Here is a 13,771-nt window from a genome sequence, read left to right on the forward strand (position 1 = left end):
TGATCCTGATCAAGAATATATATACTTTATGGGGTCGGAAACGCTTCCTTCTGCCTGTTACATACTTTCCGACGAATCTAGTATACCCTTTTACTCTACGAGTAACGGGTATAATTAGAGCAGCACAAATGTACAATTCAACAATTCACTCAATAACCAACCATCAACCTTTTGATATATTATTTAATAAAATCAAACACGATGATATTCCTAAATTATTGCAACAAGTTCAAGAGAAAATATTGCATTTTCACCATAAAGATAGACAAAATAAAAATTATCACGTAGGAGAGGTAATTTACGAAAAGAAACACGGGAAAAGAAACAAGCTTAATTCTAGATATAAAAAACAAGTATTTGAGGAAAATATACGCAATAAAGTTATTAAAAATAACAAAAACCGTACGATTCATAAAGATAATTTTAAATAGTTTGTCTTAAATTCCAGATAATTATCTCAATAATTAACTTTTTATTGCTGGTAGCTACAACCAAATCCGAAATTATGGATTACACGAACCATGATTTCCTTCTTTACAAGGATACCAAAGATGTTATTATTTATGAATCATACGCAGATTTATTTCATATAACTAATATAAGTTTTTATAGAGATAAAATTAATCTTGAAACAGAATTTCTAAAGAGTCACGACAGCAAGAATTTCCTTTGGGAAATATCCCACGATTTAAAAATTTATCAAAATACTTATCTCTCAAAGAATACCCAGTAGATTGAAAAGAGGCATTTATGAAATAGGCACTATCATGATGATTTCATAACATTCAAAAATAAAATCGATGATTTAATACAAAATAATAACGATCAATTCGTTATTATTTCTAAAATATTTAAAGAGTAAAATCATTATCTGAACAATTCAAAACAGCCTTTAAAGATCAAGAAATTTCACTCAGAAAATATTGTCTGCGCTTGCTTACTTACGTTCTTATGAATTTTATGGACACAATTACACTCGCCAAAAATGATGTATTTAATACTAAAATCCTAAACAATGATGATATACAAGAAATTTATAAGCACGAAGATAGACCTGTAGTTATAACAGACCTTTTAGATATATCTGAATTTAAAATCGCTTTGCATCAAGATCTTATTATAATTTACATAAAATACCCTATTATTACCGATCGTTGTGACGTTTACAATTCAAGATCCATTTCACATAATGATGGAAAATTATTATTTGATAATCACGTCGCAAAATGTAGAAATAATTACTATTTAATGTCTAATTTTAAGACAGAAATATTTAATATTTATTGCACACTTAACCCAGAAGGTTCTTGTTTCACCAGTTTACTAAATGGGGAAAAATCCTTTTGTAACAAAATCCGAGAAAAAACTAAAAATGTAGATGTAATCCAAGATGGAGCCATTTTTGTAAATGGCGAAAATACAGTTAATGACACTCATTTAAATGGGTCATATTTAATAACTTTTAATGGCACCACTAAAATTAATAATATTTCCTACACCAATGTAGACAATAAGATATTGGAATACATCACAGCTCGAAAATATACAGATTTTTTAGTATCCGAATATATTATATCTAATGATTCGGAACTCACATTCGATAATATTAACATACTAAATCCATTTATTCAAATTAAACAAACTCAAATACCAGTTACGTTAATATTAATCATATTCACATTTATATATTAATTAATTTTATTATAATCAAAATCAGAAAATTTTTAATATTTAAACCATGGAAAATTCATATAGAAATTGAACCAGAAAGCAATATTTCCGATAATGAAATAAATAATATCCCCGACAATGAAAATACCCTAGAAGAAAATATCATTGTCGAATTAACCAATCAATTACATTCAATATACCCATCAGTTACAATGAATCGGGACGATTCAATTTAGAATGGGGGGAGTTATATGACACAATATTTTGAGCCATTACCTTGAGTCATTCTCTTTACCAATTTTTGGGGATAAAATCTCTTAAGCCGAGGTTTGATTATTGATCATTGAACTAGAGAGCAGTCAGTCCGTTTTTGAGATCCGAATCGAGCAGTAGAACAAATCGAGAAAAAGTAAACGAGCGTGAATAAAATAAGTTCGACCTATTAAAATAATTGTAATTGTGAATAAGTGATTTAAAAATAAAAATAACATTTTTTTAATTCACAATTCACAATTAATTCACAAGTGAGAAACTTAATTTGCATTGTTAAGAGCACAAACCCCGCTAGTCCGTTTAATGGGTTGTATTTAACTAAAACTTTCATGTAGGAGGAGACAATAAGCTTGGGTATTTTAATGACTGATTACTACTTGTTAGCTTTTATTGGATGTTTACTAGTTTATGCTGGTTACTAGCTGTTATTAACTGTTATGAGCTGTTATAAGATGGTTACCAACTGTTTTAAAGCTTTTTACTAGTTTTTATAAGCTGGCTACTAGCTGTTATTAAATGTAATGAGCTTTTATTATATGGTCACTATCTGTTTAGTAGATGTTTACTAGTAGTTTGCTGGTTACTAGCTGTTATTAACTGCAATGATCTGTTATAAGATTGAAACTATTTATTAAGTTGCTGTTTACTAGTTGTTTACTAGTTCTTATAAGCTGTTTAGTAGTTGTGATGATCTGTTATTAGATGGTTAGTCTCTATTTAGTAGCTGTTTACTAGTTCTTATTAGCCAGTTACTATCCGTTTATTAGGTGTTTACTAGCTCTTTATTAGTTGTATAATAGCTGTTTACTAGTTAATCACATATCGATTTAGCGTCGCTTGTGAACGGTTGTGTTTACTCTTGTGCTCTGAATTTTTGTCTATTCTGTGATTTTTTGCGAGTGTTTTGTGTTTGTTTATTAACAAAGCTCAGTCTAACCGCTGGGTAAGTGTGTTTAGTGTTTTTTACTAGATCTCCCAGTGATTATAGTTATTTTAACATTTATATTAGATTTGTTTAATCTCCTAGCTTTGTTAGTGTAATTTTATACTCACTAAACTCTTCGATTTTTACTCTCTCTCCCGCTCTATATTACAACTGTAACTTAAACTCTCTCTCTCTGAACCTGCCAAATTTCTGGTAGACTTTTGGTGTGCTATTCTCTTGTCTCTCTCTCTCTCTCTCTTGCTTGCTTTACATTGTAACTGTTCCTGCGTAAAGTTGTCAGTGTCCCACAAGCAACGCTCAATCGATAAAAGATTTATTCTCTCGTGCTCTCTTACATTTAAAATAATACGCGATCTCGCGCTCTTATTTGTTTTCGTGTTTTGTGCCTTTGTGTATTTGGAATTTGATCCCAGTGCCAAATTTACTTGAGGTATTTTTCATATATTATTTTATTTTATTTCATTTCCCTTAAATGGCTCTTGTTTGCTCAAAGAAAAATTGTACTCTTTCGTGTTCAACTAAAGACCCTTTTATTTTCTGCTGGCTCTGCGAATCGATGATGCACGTTAAGTGCGCAGGATTTACTGGTAGAGTCAAAGACTTTATTGATCAGAATTCTGGACTCATGTGGTCATGCGGATCCTGCAAGGAAATGGTTGTTGAGATGAGCGGCTTTATGAAGCAGACTCGAGACAGCCTTTTTAATCTCTCTGGTGCTTTTAAACAGCTCAATGAGGGGTTCAATTCCGTTTGTGCCCAATTTAATAATAAAAAATTACTTACTGAGTCGCCTAAACGTAAAAAAACCAGCTTAGCGGCAGTTAATACGGTCACGGTATCCACCCCAAATCCGAACTTGGTGGCTGCAGCAGTCTCTGTTAACACTGTGGTAAGTGAACCTACTGCGCCTATGGATACAGCTGTTTCAGGTGAAGTCACTGCTTCTCGAAGTCGGGTGGTAAAGAAACCTTCAGTGCCGGCTACGGTGCCGACCGTACCTATAGGTACAGAAGTTACCGTTTCTGGCTCTCAGCTTAGTGAGGTGCAATCTGCTGCTGGGGGACGTAAGAAATTATCGGTTGTTCCGCATAGGAAACAATTATTTGTTTCGAGATTCACCCCAGATACCACATCTGAGGATGTTTTGGAATTTATTCGTGAAAAATTCCCATCCGAGAATATTTCAGTTGAACAATTTAGATTTTCATATGCTCGTAGTATATCGTCTTTTAAAATATTTGCTCCGCCTGATGTGTTTAAGGTACTACTTTCTGAAAGCTTTTGGCTTAATGATGATTTAGTAATAAAAGAATTTGTTCCCAATAAACCGAGAACAAATAACAGACCTTCCACTGCGCCAAAAAACTAAAAAGTTTATTTTTGGCTTATCAAAATGTTAGGGGACTAAATATGAAGCTACCCAAGCTTTATGCTGACTCCTCTGCATTTACTGCTGATATTTTGGCTTTTACGGAAACTTGGCTGAAACCAGAGATATCTGACAATGAAGTTCTGTCTAACAATTTTAATGCCTATAGGACCGATCGCTCCTCACGTAGGGGAGGCGGTGTGCTGATTGCCGTTAGCACCAGCCTAACATCCGAGAGAATTCACTCTGATACTCCTAATGAAATTGAATTTGTTAGTGTGAAAGTTTCTTTGCAATCATTCTCAATATTTGTTACATGTTCCTATATTCCACCTGGCTCTGATATAATAATTTATGAGCACCACCTGACTGCGATAAAATCTGTTCTATCCCTTCTTTCTAACCGTGACCATTTGATTGTTTTGGGTGACTTTAATCTCCCGGATATTTCTTGGTCTCCTCCTACTGACTCACTAGTCGCTATACCTCTATCCGCCCATGATTTTGTGGATGGTCTTCTAGAATTATCGTTACAGCAAGTAAGCTTTATACGGAATTCATTAAATAGACAACTAGATCTCGTGTTTGTTTCAGACCCGTCTGAAGTAACGGTATCTAGAATTGACGCTCTTGTTGTACCTGAAGACCGATATCATCCAACAATGGAATTGACAATCTGCCTCCCATGCGTTGATACCCTCTCTCCTTTAGTTTCTCAAACTAAAATGAGATGTTTCCGAAAATGCAACTATAAAAAACTTAACGACATGATTTCTCAATATAATTGGACAGAATTGTACAATTGTATGGATATTGAAAGTGCCACTGAACACTTCTATATAGTGTTAAATACCTTTTTTAATGAATGCGTTCCTGATAGGTTTCCTTCAAAGACAAACAGGCCACCTTGGTTTACCAATGCGCTTCAAAGACTTAAAAACCTTAAGACAAACACTTATAAAAAGTATAAGAAATCGGGTAAGCCATCTGATTTTTCGAAATATGTGGTGGCTCGATCGGATTTTAATGTTCTCAATAGTCATTGCTATTCTATGTATTTAAGTCGATGTAAATTTGAATTTTCAAATGATCCGAAGCAGTTTTATAACTTTGTCAATGCCAAGCGTAAGTCGTCAGCATTGCCTTCATCGGTACGTTTTAACTCAATGGAGGCATCGACGGATTCTAAAATGGCTGATTTATTTGCCGAGTTTTTCCAAACTACTTATAGTTCGGCTGCTTGGTCAAATTCTAACTACCCTAATCCCTTAAATAAGGCAAATTGTATCTTTACCCCTGAAATTACGGAAATTTCTCTCGTAAGAGACTTAGAAAAAACAACGCCAACTTATTCTCCCGGTCCTGATGGACTCCCCGGGTGTGTGCTTAAGTTTTGTGCGTCAACCATATGTAAACCGATTCTTAAACTTTTTAATTTGTCTATTTCATCGTCAGTTTTTCCTACTATCTGGAAGGACTCTTTTATCATTCCACTTCACAAAAAGGGTGCGAAGGCGGATGCCCAGAATTACAGAGGTATTTCTAAATTGTCGGCAATTCCTAAAGCATTTGAACGTATTATTACTTCTCATTTGCAACATTTATGTTCCTCGCTAATATCACCGTGTCAGCACGGTTTTGTTAAGCGAAGATCGACCACCACCAACCTTCTGGAATTGTCATCTATTGTAATAAATGGATTTAAGAATAAAATGCAGACTGACGTTATATACACAGATTTTAGTAAGGCCTTTGACTCTGTCAACCACTCTCTTCTCTTATTTAAATTAAATCAGCTTGGGTTTCCACGTAATCTATTAACTTGGATTTCAAGTTATTTGAATGGTAGGACTCAGAGGGTTATATTCAAGAACTCTGCCTCAAAACTGATCTATGTGACATCTGGAGTGCCTCAGGGTAGTCATTTGGGCCCTTTGCTGTTTACTTTGTTTATTAACGATCTTCCCTCTATCATAACACACTCTCGTGTACTAATGTATGCTGATGATGTTAAGCTTTGTTTATCACATAATGATATAGCGTCGGGTTTCAACTTACAGTCAGATATTGATTGTTTTCAGGGATGGTGTGAGTATAACCTTTTAAATTTGAACTGTCTTAAATGCAACGTTATGACTTTTCATAGGGGTACTCCTACTTTTGTTAGTTACTCTCTTCAAAATACGCCACTCGACCGCATATATTCAGTTAATGACTTAGGCGTTCTTCTGGACCCAAAACTTAAATTTGACTGCCACATAATGTCCACTGTCAGCAAGGCCATGAGTGTTCTTGGGTTTATAAAGCGTTGGTCAAAAGAATTTGATGACCCTTATACAACCAAATTATTATTTACCTCCCTTGTCCGTCCTATTTTGGAATATTGTTCTTCGGTTTGGAGTCCACAATATCAAGTGCATATTGACCGTATTGAGTCGGTACAAAAAAAATTTCTTCTTTTTGCCCTTCGTAGTTTGAACTGGGATCAAAACATAAGGCTACCTTCCTATCAGAGTAGATTACTATTGCTTAATTTACCTACCCTTGCAAATCGTAGAACAATGCTTGGTACTATTTTTATGCAAAATCTTATAAGAGGTGATATTGATTCTGTAGAACTTGTAAACCGCCTAACTTTCAATGTTCCTGTTAGACTAACACGAAATTATTATCCCCTAAATTTGCCACGATGTACATCTAATTTTTGTCTGCACGAGCCCTTTCGCGTTCTATGTAATAATTATAATAACCTTTATCATTTACTTTGCACTTCAACTTCTATCCCGGTATTAAAAACTAATATTTTAACTCATTTGCTTCTTTCTTAGATGCTTCTTTTATTTTCATTTGTGTCCCGTCTCTATTTGTTTTTTGTATCTTCCTCGCGAACTCGTATTTTTGCCCAAATTAATAAAAGGGCCCCGCGCGTAACAAGCACGTGCTTGGTGTCGTTGGGCCACTTGTTTGTACTGCTCGTAGTGCATCAACGTCCATCAATATATAATATTAGCTGTTATTAACTGCTATGAGCTGTAATTAGACGGTTCATATCTGTTTGGTAGCTGTTTACTAGCTATTAACTAGTTGTAAGTTCGGGTAGGATGTGTCCCATGATTGGAAAGAAATCAGAAGAACCCTCTAATTGACTTTTTGGTAATAAAACAATGCTTAAATCAAGAGCATACAAAATAACTACTATTAAAGTTAACAAAAATATTCTTTGTAGTAAAGATAACAAAAGAAAGCGTAATGTTAACGAAAGACAATTTTTATAGTTAAGTTTTGAAGACCATGGTACGACATCAATAAAACGTCAGAGATTAATCGAATAAGATGCTTAGAATCTAATTCATTTGGCTTGGGTGAGATGTTACAAAATAATTTTGTGAACAATGGATAATCATTAGATAGCCTTTAATTTCCAAAAGAATGTATTGAAAAAGATCAATTTTTTAACAGTTGATTGGAGATGTTTTATTGTAATCGAGACTTTGGAAAATATAATTGAAAAAATTTTCAGGTGGTTATATGATGGTCCGTTTTTCATTGAAAGAATTAACTTTAATTGGACTCATTTTTATTGTTCTGTGCACTCTATTATTATATTCATTAATTCATTGCTTATACATATCTATCCACTTATATTTTCCATTAAAACTAAACTCACGACACATTAATTTTTTAAGATTTCTATTGAAACGTTCAACTATAAATGATTTTAGAGTCCTGAAGGTTGACTAATGATTTGATCTATAACCTTTCATTAATACCTTAAATTTCGAACTCAAGAATTCAGTGCCATCCTCAGTTTGCAGGTTTTTTGGTGTTCCCGATTTAAATATTCTCCATGGCTTCAGAAACATCAATTGCATTTTTTGATTTTAATGCCTCACCCCAAGCAAATTTCGAAAATGTGTCTTTAACAGTCAACAAGTATCGGTACCCCTCATTAGATTTTGAAAGGCTTTGTACTTTGTGCTTCGAGATGGCCCGTGCAACTCATTTACGATTTCTCGCTTAATCATATTCTTCTAATAGGCTTAAAGGCGACACCTTCTACCTCAATTGTGTTTTTTTTGGTAATGATATCGGGTTTGTTACATATTTAAATATATAGTCCTCAACGCTTTTAATCTTTTCCAGAATTTTTGCAATAATTTGGTCAGCGCTGTCTGCCCTCATATTATACAATTCAATTTTATTTTCTAAGCCTAAAAATTTTCGTGAGTTGACGATATTTACTTTGAGTTATAATTTGTTTTTTTTTAGCGAAGTGGAGTAGACGTTGTAGGACTCAAATCATTGTCTATCAACTTCTTAATAATTTTGCTATATTTGTTCGCTCGTGTACTCTTGATTCGCTTATTAGAATTAAAGCCTACTCTATGTATACTAGTTTGTAAATAATTTTCAAATATTGATCATCATAGTCTTCAGGTTTACTAAGAAAAATTAGAGAGTATAGACCAGGAGTCAGATCATAACTCATTCCACTAGAAAAAGTTTAATTATTATCTTTAACTTTTAGTTCTTTATCCCCCGATGTTAATGTATTGCTTAAGGTTTTTTTTTTTAGGTCCATAACCTTTATCCAACACATATCCACTGGTAAAATTACTGATCTTTTCTATTTTTCCTCTCCTTGTACATCTTCCTCTATAGTCGTCTGTGAAAAGAATTCATTATAGGAATCACTATCATCGGAAGACCTTCGTGGAGTTATAATTCGATTAGACTGCAGATCTTTGTCATTAGTTGCAAAGTAGAAATCGTCCAGCTCTCCCTCATCATCGTCGAATTTTTTAATTTGCTTTAATTAACGATTTACTTTTATACTATCTTTTACATTAGAAATCTTTTGTTTTTTATTTTTCTTAACAAGTTCATTTAACGGTTAGTAATGGGATTAAAAGTTTCCTCTAATTGTAAGTTCGTATGATTTTTTTTCATGTTTGAGATTATTGAATTTTCGCTTCAATGCAAATCTAGCTTTGGTTAACTGAGACAAAATGTTCATCGTGGTATATTTTACAAACTTTATAGGTGGAAAATTTAAAATTTGCGAAATTCATGTAGTCACTCCTCAGTTACTAAACAAATAATGAGTTTCTAGTTGCCGTAATCTGTAATATTTTTATACCATATCCGAATAAAAAAAATTCGATATATTTTCTACATTATATTTAAAAAAGTGTATTTATTGTTATTTTATTGAAATTGCAATCTATTCAATGATTATTGACTTATTTCTAAGTACAAATTGTCATTACTTTTACGAATATTAAATTTTTTAGCAACCACTTCATTGATTATATCATCCTGAAGAGAGGTGTACCTTTCCGGCATATGTAGGATGGGCTCCTGATTCCGCCATGAGGATCGGAAATATTACATTTTCAGGCATCCTTGTCTTCGATAGCAGTGTCTTTTTATTGAATTTATTGATCTCTTTAATTACAATGTTCATCTGGTTTTCCTGATTCATGATGGTGGGTGAGGTTTTTGGGGTAGTAAGCGTAACATTGTCGTCGCAGTCGCCGCTGTCATCAGCAACATGGATCTGCCACGCCGGATGTATCCCAACTGTGGAACGCGCGATGCGTCAGTTCGTTAGCAACAACAAGCGGGTGTCGGGGACAGGATCACAGGGCTACACTCGAAAAAATTGGGATGAGCTAAAGGTTTTTATTGACAAATCAAACAGGTGTGCCACAGGAATCGTTTAGCGGTGAATTCGGGTGGAATTTTAGATGAGAACTTTGCCCAAATCCCGAAAATCAAACTTAGGGCGGGCCTCACACCTTTTTTAAATTTATAACAATTGCACAGAACTTTACTATGCTAAACATTTGCTGTAAAATACTAATAATAATCAACAACTAACCTACCATTAGGTATATATCGTAAGCGAGCTTAAGCCCTACACCTTCTATAACTCTATAAAAAACCCTGCGTTAACTTATAGTTTGAACTATAAGAAGCAATAGATAATATTAATAATAATAATAACAAATGTATTCCTTGTCTTTGCTATTTAAAAACTAGGTAAAGTGTACCTTAATAAAATTATTTATTGTCTAAATACACTTAACAAAAGTTATGAAATAGGTATACTTACAAATATTCTTTGACACTGTGATATTGATTATATTATGTGGCATTCAGCTTTAATAAATGATCTTGAAAATCCAACCAACATAAAAGAATTATTTTTTAAAAGTAATTTATATGTTAAAAATCTTGAACATAATTTGAACATCGAATATAAGACTTTTGCTGTACTTGCATGAACTCATTTTAGCCCTAAACAAATGCCTAGACTTGCAGCGTCAATTAAAGCAAAGACAATTTGAAATTATTTTTTATTATTATAATAAACTTCAGTGAAATATTTTTTCCAGTGCACTCACCTAGTGGCAGAGGCACCGAGCTACGTCATGTTTAATATAAAAAAAATATTAAAAGATACATATGTTCTTACAATAATATTCAGAAAAAAGATTTACAAGTATATGCAAAAAAAAAATATTTTGAGAAAATAAAAGCACAGCTTTATAAAAAGTTAAGAACTTAAATCGTGCCACCTAATAATAAAAAATTCTAAAGTTCCTTGTAATTTTTCTTGGATATTTTTTCTTGATGATCACAATCAATACATTTCTAGCAACGTCAAAAGCATTTTTATTTGATTACGATCTGGAAAATATTTAATGGTAATATCATATACCTTGTTCATAACATTATATTTAACAAGGTGGTAATGCCATTCTTTGGCTCTTAATGCCTATATTTTTGGGAATTTCATTTGGTAATATTTTTAGTTTTGGTGTATTCCATGATTGATTAGCCTTTTGCCGTCAGCATCCGCAATGGCAGCGATTGACAGAAAGTCGACAGTTTCGACGGCTGTCACTCGATGGTCCTTCGTCCTATGTCCTTTCTGTTTGTCATTCCAGATTTTGCCATTCTGCCACTGTCCTTCCCCGTTTTTCCCTCCAGTTGCTTGTAGTTTATGCAAAATATTTGGTCTCCGCTCCATTGTCTCCCACTGTGTTGCCATGTTGACAACTTGACATACCAGAGCAACAAACAAAAAAAAAGATTACAAAAAACTAAATAAAAATACACATGCCATGGACGGCAAATCCTTGTCAAAGGAACTAAGGGGGGCGTGGAAAATGCCATTGAATGCACTACCCGTTTGAAAATATTTCGGCGCAACAATTTTGCATGGCAAATGCTGTTTTGGCTGGTTTTCATAAAAACCAAATGAAAAAAAGTTTATAAAAACATAACTTGTACAATAAGAAAGGGTTTGTAAAACTAGTTTCTGCAAAAAAAAAGGACTTCTGAAAACCACAAGATGAGTAATCCCAAATAACATGCTACTCTATTTCTGATTTTTATCCAGAACAAAACGGTTCTCTCCATCTTTAAAAGCCCATAACTTGGTCAAAAGAACTCGGATTTCAAAATGGTATACCGTTAAGAGCTTGTGGAATGAATATGTTGTTATCTGAATAAAAATATGTGGCCTTAAAGGTAGTAAAAAATAAGACCGTTTTTATGTCATTGATTTTAATTTTGCGAAGATTTACAGAAATGGGCCTTCTCTCCATCCTTAAAAGCCCATAACTTGGTCAAAACGACTCGGATTTCGATATGGCATACCTTTATGGGCTTGTGAAATAATTATGTTGTTATCTGCATTAAAATATATAGCTTTAAAGGTAGTAAAAAATATGACCGTCTTTATGTCATTGATTTTAATTTTGAGGAGGTTTACAGAAATTAGCCTTATTTCCATCTTTAAAAGCCCATAACTTGGTCAAAAGAACTCGGATCTCGAAATGGCATACCTTTATGGGCTTGCGGAATGATTATGTTGTTATCTGCATTGAAATATATAGCTTTAAAGGTTGTACAAAATATGACCGTTTCTATGTAATTGATTTTAATTTTGCGAAGGTTTACAGAAATGGGCCTTCTCTACATCTTTAAAAGCCCATAACTTGATCAAAAGAACTCGGATTTCGATATGGCATACCTATATGGGCTTGTGGAATGATTATGTTGTTATCTGCATTGAAATATATAGCTTTAAAGGTTGTACAAAATATGACCGTTTTTATGTCATTGATTTTAATTGTGCGAAGGTTTACTGAAATGGGTCTTCTCTCCATCTTTAAAAGCCCATAACTTGGTTAAAAGAACTCGGATTTCGATATGGCATACCTTTATGGGCTTGTGGAATGATCATGTTGTTATCTGCATTAAAATATATATCTTTAAAGGTAGTAAAAAATATGACCGTTTTTATGTAATTGATTTTAATTTTGCGAAGGTTTACAGAAATGGGCCTTCTCTACATCTTTAAAAGCCCATAACTTGATCAAAAGAATTCGAAGGTTTACTGAAATGGGTCTTCTCTCCATCTTTAAAAGCCCATAACTTGGTTAAAAGAACTCGGATTTCGATATGGCATACCTTTATGGGCTTGTGGAATGATCATGTTGTTATCTGCATTAAAATATATATCTTTAAAGGTAGTAAAAAATATGACCGTTTTTATGTAATTGATTTTAATTTTGCGAAGGTTTACAGAAATGGGCCTTCTCTACATCTTTAAAAGCCCATAACTTGATCAAAAGAATTCGGGGCTGTATGGCTGCAATCGCATTCTTGCAGCTAATCAAGTTTTACACGCTTTTTTCCGCGCAACTGGAAATTGTTGACAAGAATTCTTTGATGGCTGCAGGATACGGTTACCGCCACGGCAAGATGGGCAAAAAAGCGACCCAGTATCCAGATGACAGGGTTCGAAATTAAAAAAAATATATATACACGCTCGACCCGGGGGTCGTTGTGTGATTTTCAGGGCTTTACTTTACTTTAACTTGGAATTACCGGAGGGTTCGCACTATAAGCGCGTCAGAAAAAATTTTCAAAAACGATTAAATAAAAACGTACTTGACTAAATAAACGATCTCATTTGTTTTTGTGTACATTCTGTTAGGAACCACCACATTCGCATAAGATCCTAACATATGAGGTGGCTGTCATGCGACGCGTATTGTCAGCAGAAATCCAAAAGCCCACGTACCCCCACAGCTCAAATTTTAAATTTTACACGTTAAATGCTCTTTTTACCAAGCCAATTGATTTTCCTAAAGACCATGTCTTTAATCCTTTAAGGCTTCACGATACCTTTCGATCAGAGTAATACTCGCTAAGATCGGACTATCAAAGCAGATTTTAAATTCTGCTGCTATATATATAGTAGTCGGCTTCGCACACTCTCTATTTTATTAAAATTTAGGAACCAAAAAAATTGACTACATTTTGCTGAACAAAATATGGGCTCAGAACTTAGAACTCTTTCGAAAATTACCTCTAAGGAGCTAGCTACAATAAAATCTAGCAAAATTACCATTATTTATAAAGTTTTTTTTGATATTACCTTTAAACAAAATTACTTAACAACATTATTTATAAAGTTTTTTTTTATATTA

The sequence above is a fragment of the Drosophila subpulchrella genome, unplaced genomic scaffold (genome assembly GCF_014743375.2).
Source record: "Drosophila subpulchrella strain 33 F10 #4 breed RU33 unplaced genomic scaffold, RU_Dsub_v1.1 Primary Assembly Seq75, whole genome shotgun sequence".
NCBI classification, from domain to species: domain Eukaryota; kingdom Metazoa; phylum Arthropoda; class Insecta; order Diptera; family Drosophilidae; genus Drosophila; species Drosophila subpulchrella.